General features: G+C 41.9%; 1 pseudogene; it reads right to left on the bottom strand.

Annotated features, from left to right (window-relative positions):
* Nucleotides 1-6,468, bottom strand: part of LOC109827763 — a 9,239-nt pseudogene extending 2,771 nt beyond the window's left edge.
* Between the last annotated feature and the right edge of the window lie 804 nt (nucleotides 6,469-7,272).

Below are 7,272 nucleotides of genomic sequence, written 5' to 3' on the forward strand. Positions count from 1 at the left end.
CACAACGTAGGTGAGAAAAGGCGATGACATCAATGATTCAGTCTTAATTTAGTTTGTTGATTCTCACTGTTCATATATCAACAGGAATTCATAATAATTTACCCTGTATCAACCAAAACTATAAATACTATAACAAAAGGGAATAATCGTATAATGCCAAAAGCTTTCTATAACCCTAGTATTATTTTCTGATCGCACTATACCTTGCACATAGAATTCTATCGGAGAAAATTACTCTACTTCAATCGATAGTGCTACTGATTTTTTTTTTTTTTGTATGCTACACTTCAGGTGTAGGTCCTAATATTTCCTCATAACTGACAGTAACTGTGTAACCAATCACTCAAAAGAAACTGATGGTGAAACTGGTGTGACATGTCTAGAATTCACAACCACCACAAGCCGGGATTTAATAGAACAAGTTCAAAGGGAAAAAAATATCAGGAAGTAATAAATAATGAAAGTGCTAAGTGTTCTTTCTCTTTCAAAAAAATATAAATTTTAGAACAAAATCAATGTTCTGCAAGATATATCACCAGCATAAGCGTTCGTAGGCTCCTTCTTGATATACAGACATCATGTCCATTAGCTCCAAGCCATTAACTCCAAGCCAGCACACTGAGAAACAGATTTCTAGTAAAGGAAAAGGAGAATCACCATTAGCTAATTATATTTTAATTTTCCAATTGTGTTTTCACAGTGACTTTGGACATATAAGTGCATGTGGTAAGACAGATATGTGCACAAACACACAATTGCTCATGTATGTGTAGAAGATCGTACCTGGCGAGGCGAGTTGGGCGATCTCGCCCGTGGACGAGATGGAGGCGAAGAGCTCGCCTGTAGGCGAGGGCGAAAGTTCGTCTATACGCGGAGGTGAGGGGATCGCCTGTTGGTGAGGTTGGGAGATGAGGACTTGACAGGCGATGGTTTGTAGGAGAGATTAGAACTCGCCTGTTGGGGTGCGGGTCGCCTGCGTGCGAGGTCGACGAGGATTTGGAGGCGAGGAGCTCGAACTCGCCTGTGTGATCACGAGCTCGCCTGCTCGTGATGGCCTCGCCTGTAGCTTGGTAACTCGCCAGGAGTGTTGGATCTCGCCTGTTGAGGAGTTGGGCTCGCCTGCGAGTGGTGAACAGCTGGCTCCAGCTGTTGAGCTCGACTGCCCTAGGGTTTCCCTATAAAAGAAAAACCCTATTCTCGTGCAGAGGTGAGCGGCGTTGAGAAACCTCAGAGCGGTAGTGAAACCCTCCTTTGAGCGGTGGCAGAAAGAGAGAGAGAAAGGAACAGAAAGAAAGAGGAGAAGAGAAGGATCGGGTTCTTCTCTTGAGCTCCGATTTGGGAATCTCTCTCATTGGTGCAACCCATTTGTCCTGTACTCATTAATTGAGAAGAAGAGTTTGGTGAATTGAATTGGGGTTTCTTTTGGGTAATTAAGAGAGAGTTTTGAGCGGTAGCGGTGATTTTAGATTAAAATCACCTGCTATTTGTTTGAGAGATCTCAAGTTTGAGATCCTCTCTCTTATTTATAATTTCTTGTTATTAATAAGAAATTAATTGGTGTCGCTCCCGTGGACGTAGGCAAGTTGTCGAACTACGTAAAAAATCCGTCGTTTGCGTTTATGTTATTATTGTGATTTGTTTAGCCTTCTTTCCACCGGCGGTTGGATTTGTTCTCGGGCATATAAGATTCCAACAAGTAGTATCAGAGCATATCATTGTTTGGTACAACAAGTGGTATCAGAGCTCCGGGCTACACTTAGGCTATTTGGAGGAGTAGATCAATTTGGAAGTTCGTCTAGGGCTTCGTTTGGTGATAAAGGTGGGATTTTTACTATTGGTGATCTTGTCTACCGTCGTGTGGGGGTGAGATTTTTTGGAGGTTCTTGTTAGAGTTTCAGTTGGAGGTAAAAATTTCTCTTTATCAGTTTGGATCTATTCGTCGTTTGTTCCGCATTAGTTGTTGGTGCCTTGAGATAGATGATCGGGAAAGAAAGAGTTGTGAAGGGTTCTTCCGGTGTGAAGATCGTCCAAAGTTTGAATATCCACTCTATAAAGATAGACGTGGAGAAGTTTAATGGCACAAACAATTTTGGACTTTAGCGATGCAAAGTCTTGGATGCGCTCAACGCGGAAAATTTGGAAGATACGTTGGAGTCGGACGAGAAACCGGACGACATTGATGAGAATGTTTGGAAGAAAATGAATCGAACGACGTGTGGTGTTTAGGTCTTGTCTCACTCAAGATCTAAAATATGATGTGATGAATGAGACTTCTGTAAAGAAGATTTGTGAGACCCTTGAGAGCAAGTATTTGACCAAAAGTGTGGAAAATCGCTTGCATTTGAAGAGGAGGCTTTATCGCTTCCAATTGAAGAAGGGAACCTCTATTGGTGATCACATGAACCACTACACGAAGCTTCTTGCGGATGTGACGAATGTAGATGTGATGATAGAAGATGAGGACAAGGCGTTGTTGAGTTCCTTACCTGACGAGGAATATGAGACCTTCGTCCTCACTCTTATTAATGGGAAGGCATCTCTTTCGTATAGTAAGGTCACCGTTGTACTTGTGAATTATCAACTTCGAAAGAAGGATAAAGAGGTTTCAGTCGAGCCGGTAACGGGGGCGTTGATCACAAGAGCAAAGAGTCCAAACCAAGGTAGAAGGTCACAGTCTATAGGGGCATATTCTGGAGTTCGTAGGAACCAGTGTGTATTTTACAAAGAAGATGAACATTGGAAAACCGAATGCTCAAAGTTGAATGATCGAGCCGAGAAGAATAAGGGGAAAGCTATTAAAGCTTCAAAGGTGGTGAATATTGTTAGGGCTAAGGACGACAATTCAGATTCGGATTCTTCGGACTACTCATTATCTGCACTACCATCAGTTTGTATTGCCGACTCCACTAAGTGGATGTTGGATTCGAGTGCTTCTTATCATATTTACCCTAGAAGGGATTGATTTTCTAGTTTTCAGGAGTTGAAAAGGGGGTGTCGTGCTCATGGGTAATGATCACGAATACCCTATTGGTGGTATTAGTACCGTTCGTATTCGGATGAGTGACGGAGTGATACGGGAATTGGATGAAGTGAGGTTCGTTCCTCAGTTAAAGAACATCATTTCAATTGGAGCTTTGGTGGAAACAGGCTATAGAGTGACCTTAGTGGATACATGTTTAAAGGTCACATTGGGATCCATGATTATGATGAAGGGCGTCAGAAAGAGTAATTTGTATTATTTACTTGAAGCACGGTGGTTGATAGAGAGCTGACGACATCTTTAGGGTCTAGACTGTGACGTTGTTTGATGCTTGGATATTTGATTGACTATGCCGCGCATAGATTGTTGAGAAGTGTTTTGACCTACAGATTGAAGTCCTTTAAACACATTGGGATAAGCGATAAGACCGAGGTGGAGTTTGACACTTCTATCCATCGATCGAGGGGTCTTTTAGTTGGTGTTCAGTTAGACATTTGGGGGCCTTCCAAGGAGGCATCATTGGGAGGTAATCGATATTTAATTTCCGCAGTTGGTGATTGTTCTAGGGATTGTTTGGTCATGAACACTTCCCGTTGGTGTAAAGTCCTAGAAGTCAATAACAATTGGAAAAAGTATATTGGCAGAAAGGTAACTCGTTCTAATTTTGGTAGGGATCCTTTCTTGCATTTGTACCAAGCTCATGGCAGTTTGAGACACTTCATTGATGTGGAAACATTAGGTCGACGAGATGAGATGACATTTTCGATGGGTCGTTCCTTTCTGGAGGAGGATCAGCGTTTGATGTTGAGCATTAGCTTTGATGTTCGGGCTTCGACATGTTTGGGTCATCTTTGTCATAGGTCGCTGACTGCTGCGTTTAGAGATTTTGGATCTGGTGGAGCTGCTTCAAATTTTGGGTTGCGTCGGATGTTTGGTTACCCAGCACTTGGTCACATCGTGGATGTGAGATTTGATCTGATTGCACGTTTGGGTTTCAGAGGCTCGTTTGTCTATCAGTTAGGAGCTTCTGATTTTGTTCTGAGCAGGTATGTCACGTTGGACTCTCGGCAGGTGGAGAGTGTTGATCAGATTATTGGGATGTCGTAGCAGATGGAGGGTGATGTTACTCCACGTTGGGTGGAGATTACTTCACATACTCCAGATCATACTGTATCGTTTGGGATTCCAGCTGAAGTGACACAGATTTAGAATCATTTGGTTTTGGATGCAGATGATGAGTTGTTTGTTTTGAGTGTAGCTAGTAGACGTAGTTTGGATATGGTCATTGGTTCACCTCAGGTGGAGGTGTTTGGAACGTTTTAGTTTAGGTCCATTTGGAGTTCTATCAGCCGCCGATTTGTTGGTGAAGAGTTAAAAACTCTTCTATTTGATTGAGGGCCTTTGGAGGCCGTTGGGTGAACTACGTGAAGACATGATTCCTTGGGCTAGAGGATATGTAGGCAGTCTTTATGATGTAGTCGATTTGATGAGTAGACACTGTTATTTTGGGTGAGTGTTCGCACTTCCATTTGGATCTCAACTTGTTATGGATGGAGTCCATTGTCATGAGTCCGTTGCCATGACGTACTGAACGTAACAAGTGAGAGATTTGGTTTGGTTGGTGTCGGCTCAGTTTTGAAAAAACTTCGTCGAGGTGGAGATTTGTAGAAGATCGTACCTGGCGAGGCGAGGTGGACGATCTCGCATGTGGACGAGATGGAGGCGAAGAGCTCGCCTATAGACGAGGGTGAAAGTTTGCCTGTACACGGAGGCGAGGGGATCGCCTGTTGGCGAGGTCTGGAGATGAGGACTTGACAGGCGATGGCTTGTAGGCGAGATTAGAACTCGCCTGTTGGGGTGCGGGTCGCCTGCGTGTGAGGTTGACGAGGATTTGGAGGCGAGGAGCTCGAACTCGCCTGTGTGATCACGAGCTCGCCTGCTCGTGATGGCCTCGCCTGTAGCTTGGGAACTCGCCAGGAGTGTTGGATCTCGCCTGTTGAGGAGTTGGGCTCGCCTGCGAGTGGTGAACAGTTGGCTCCAGCTGTTGAGCTCGACTGCCCTAGGGTTTCCCTATAAAAGGGAAACCTTATTCTCGTGCAAAGGTGAGCGGTGTTGAGAAACCCCAGAGCGGCAGTGAAACTCCCCTTTGAGCGGCGGCAGAAAGAGAGAGAACGGAACAGAAAGAAAAAGGAGAAGAGAAGGATCGGGTTCTTCTCTTGAGCTCCGATTTGGGAATCTCTCCCATTGGTGCAGCCCATTTGTCTTGTACTCATTAATTGAGGAGTTTGGTGAATTGAATTGGGGTTTCTTTTGGGTTATTAAGAGAGTTTTGAGCGATGATTTTAGATTAAAATCACCTGCTATTTGTTTGAGAGATCTCAAGTTTGAGATCCTCTCTCTTATTTATAATTTCTTGTTATTAATAAGAAATTAATTGGCGCCGCTCCCGTGGACGTAGACAAGTTGCCGAACCACGTAAAAAATCCACTGTCTGCGTTTGTGCCATTATTTTGATTGATTTGGCCTTCTTGGACGGGGTTTGGATTTGTTCTCGGGCAATAATCCCAACAGTATGTGTGCACATCCACACACACACAAGTACTCATGTATGTGTTAAATGCATGGATAAGATGTGCAGCTTTATATAATGGACATTTGCAATAAGGAAGTACACAAGGACCACAACAAAACATTATTTAGGTGAGCTACCAAAGGGTGTATTTCAAGGAGTCTTCTAGTAAGTTTCAATAAACGAACAATATATTCAAATTTCCAGTAATATCATAACCAGGTTAAACAGTCAAGAGTCCAATTTCCGGAATAGTACCTACTTTGTACACTCTTTTGAATTAAAAGGCTTAATACCTGGTGATGAGTTCTCAGCAATATCTTACAGTTGGCATGAATTTCTTGAACATGAGAAAGTGCTTTGAAGAAATTCTCATTCAGATCTTCTTCCCTTAGCGCATTTATCTGCAATCAAGTAGACATTTTGCTCAGAAGACAGTCGTGCATAGGTGCACATTAGTTGCTGTAAGGATTACATTTATTACTGACTCAAAAAGCCAAGTAATCCTCAAGTCAATATACAGCAAGGGTGTTGACTTCTCAATAACATTATATACCCGAGTAAAAGCTTACACACCTCTTCATTAGAAAGTTGATAATCACGTAAAAAGCATGACACGATTTCTTGTCGTTGTGTAGTAATATCAAGATCCTGTTTTAACTTCTCCGTGGTACTAATGATATCCGCCGTACTCTCACTACAGCTGTTCAATACCTGGGCAATCCTGAAAGACAATATTGCTTAGCCAGAAATCAATCTATGAGTTTTCTCCTTACAGACTCTTTTTACAGAAAGAGTCTAAATAAAACAAGAATGCAACTGGAACCCTGATCATGAATAACAAAACTACAATATTTGGAACCACTATGAAACCATTGTCTGTTACCACAAAAGAAGTAAACACTACAGTTATGCCTTCCTGAGAAGATAGCAAATTATCACAAATGAAAACGTGTTCTAGTTGATTGAAAACGCCATGTATATGTTTGCAAAGAAATCATATGTCATAATTAACAATATCATCCATTAGACCGGGCTAAGTGGCACTTAAATACCTTATTGATTCACCACATTTACACTTAAATACCCTGAGGTGTAAAACATAACATTTAAATACCATAAGTTGTCTAAATCTGGTGCGTTATTGTCTTCTGGTAGTTTGAAGTGAGGATATTCCAGGAAATATTCCCATGCGATTGTCACATGCCATAGTTAGAACTGTTTTGAACCTACTTGTTACAATTACTACATACCTGCCCTCCTTTCGTTAAAAACTATATCATTAATTTTTTCTACCTAACTCCCAATTTCCTCCTTTCCCAATTTCCCTTCTTCCCTAATTTCCCTTCTAATTATTCCACAATTTCTTTGCAGTCATCCATGAAAGCTCTCCTTAGATCATCCACTGGTTCTTCAAGTCACGGTGCTTCTCTAGAGAAGGAAACTAGAGCACGGCTGATTTGGGGGGAAATGGTAAATGGTGAAGGATTGTTTAGCAACTAAATATCAAAATAACTTTGGAAGATTATCAGATGACCCCGCGTGAATTTCAAAAAAAAAACCCGCAAGTATAGGGATTATCAGAAAACCACCCTTTTAACTTTAAGATTTTATCAAACTACTCCCTTCAACTTTCAAAGTATATAAGGGAACCCCTTAAAAGAAGTTACTAGGGTTTTATGATATTTTCAAATTTTGGGGTATTAGCTGATAATCTCCTGAA

This window comes from Asparagus officinalis, unplaced genomic scaffold, assembly GCF_001876935.1.
Source record: "Asparagus officinalis unplaced genomic scaffold, Aspof.V1 AsparagusV1_Un419, whole genome shotgun sequence".
Lineage (NCBI taxonomy): Eukaryota > Viridiplantae > Streptophyta > Magnoliopsida > Asparagales > Asparagaceae > Asparagus > Asparagus officinalis.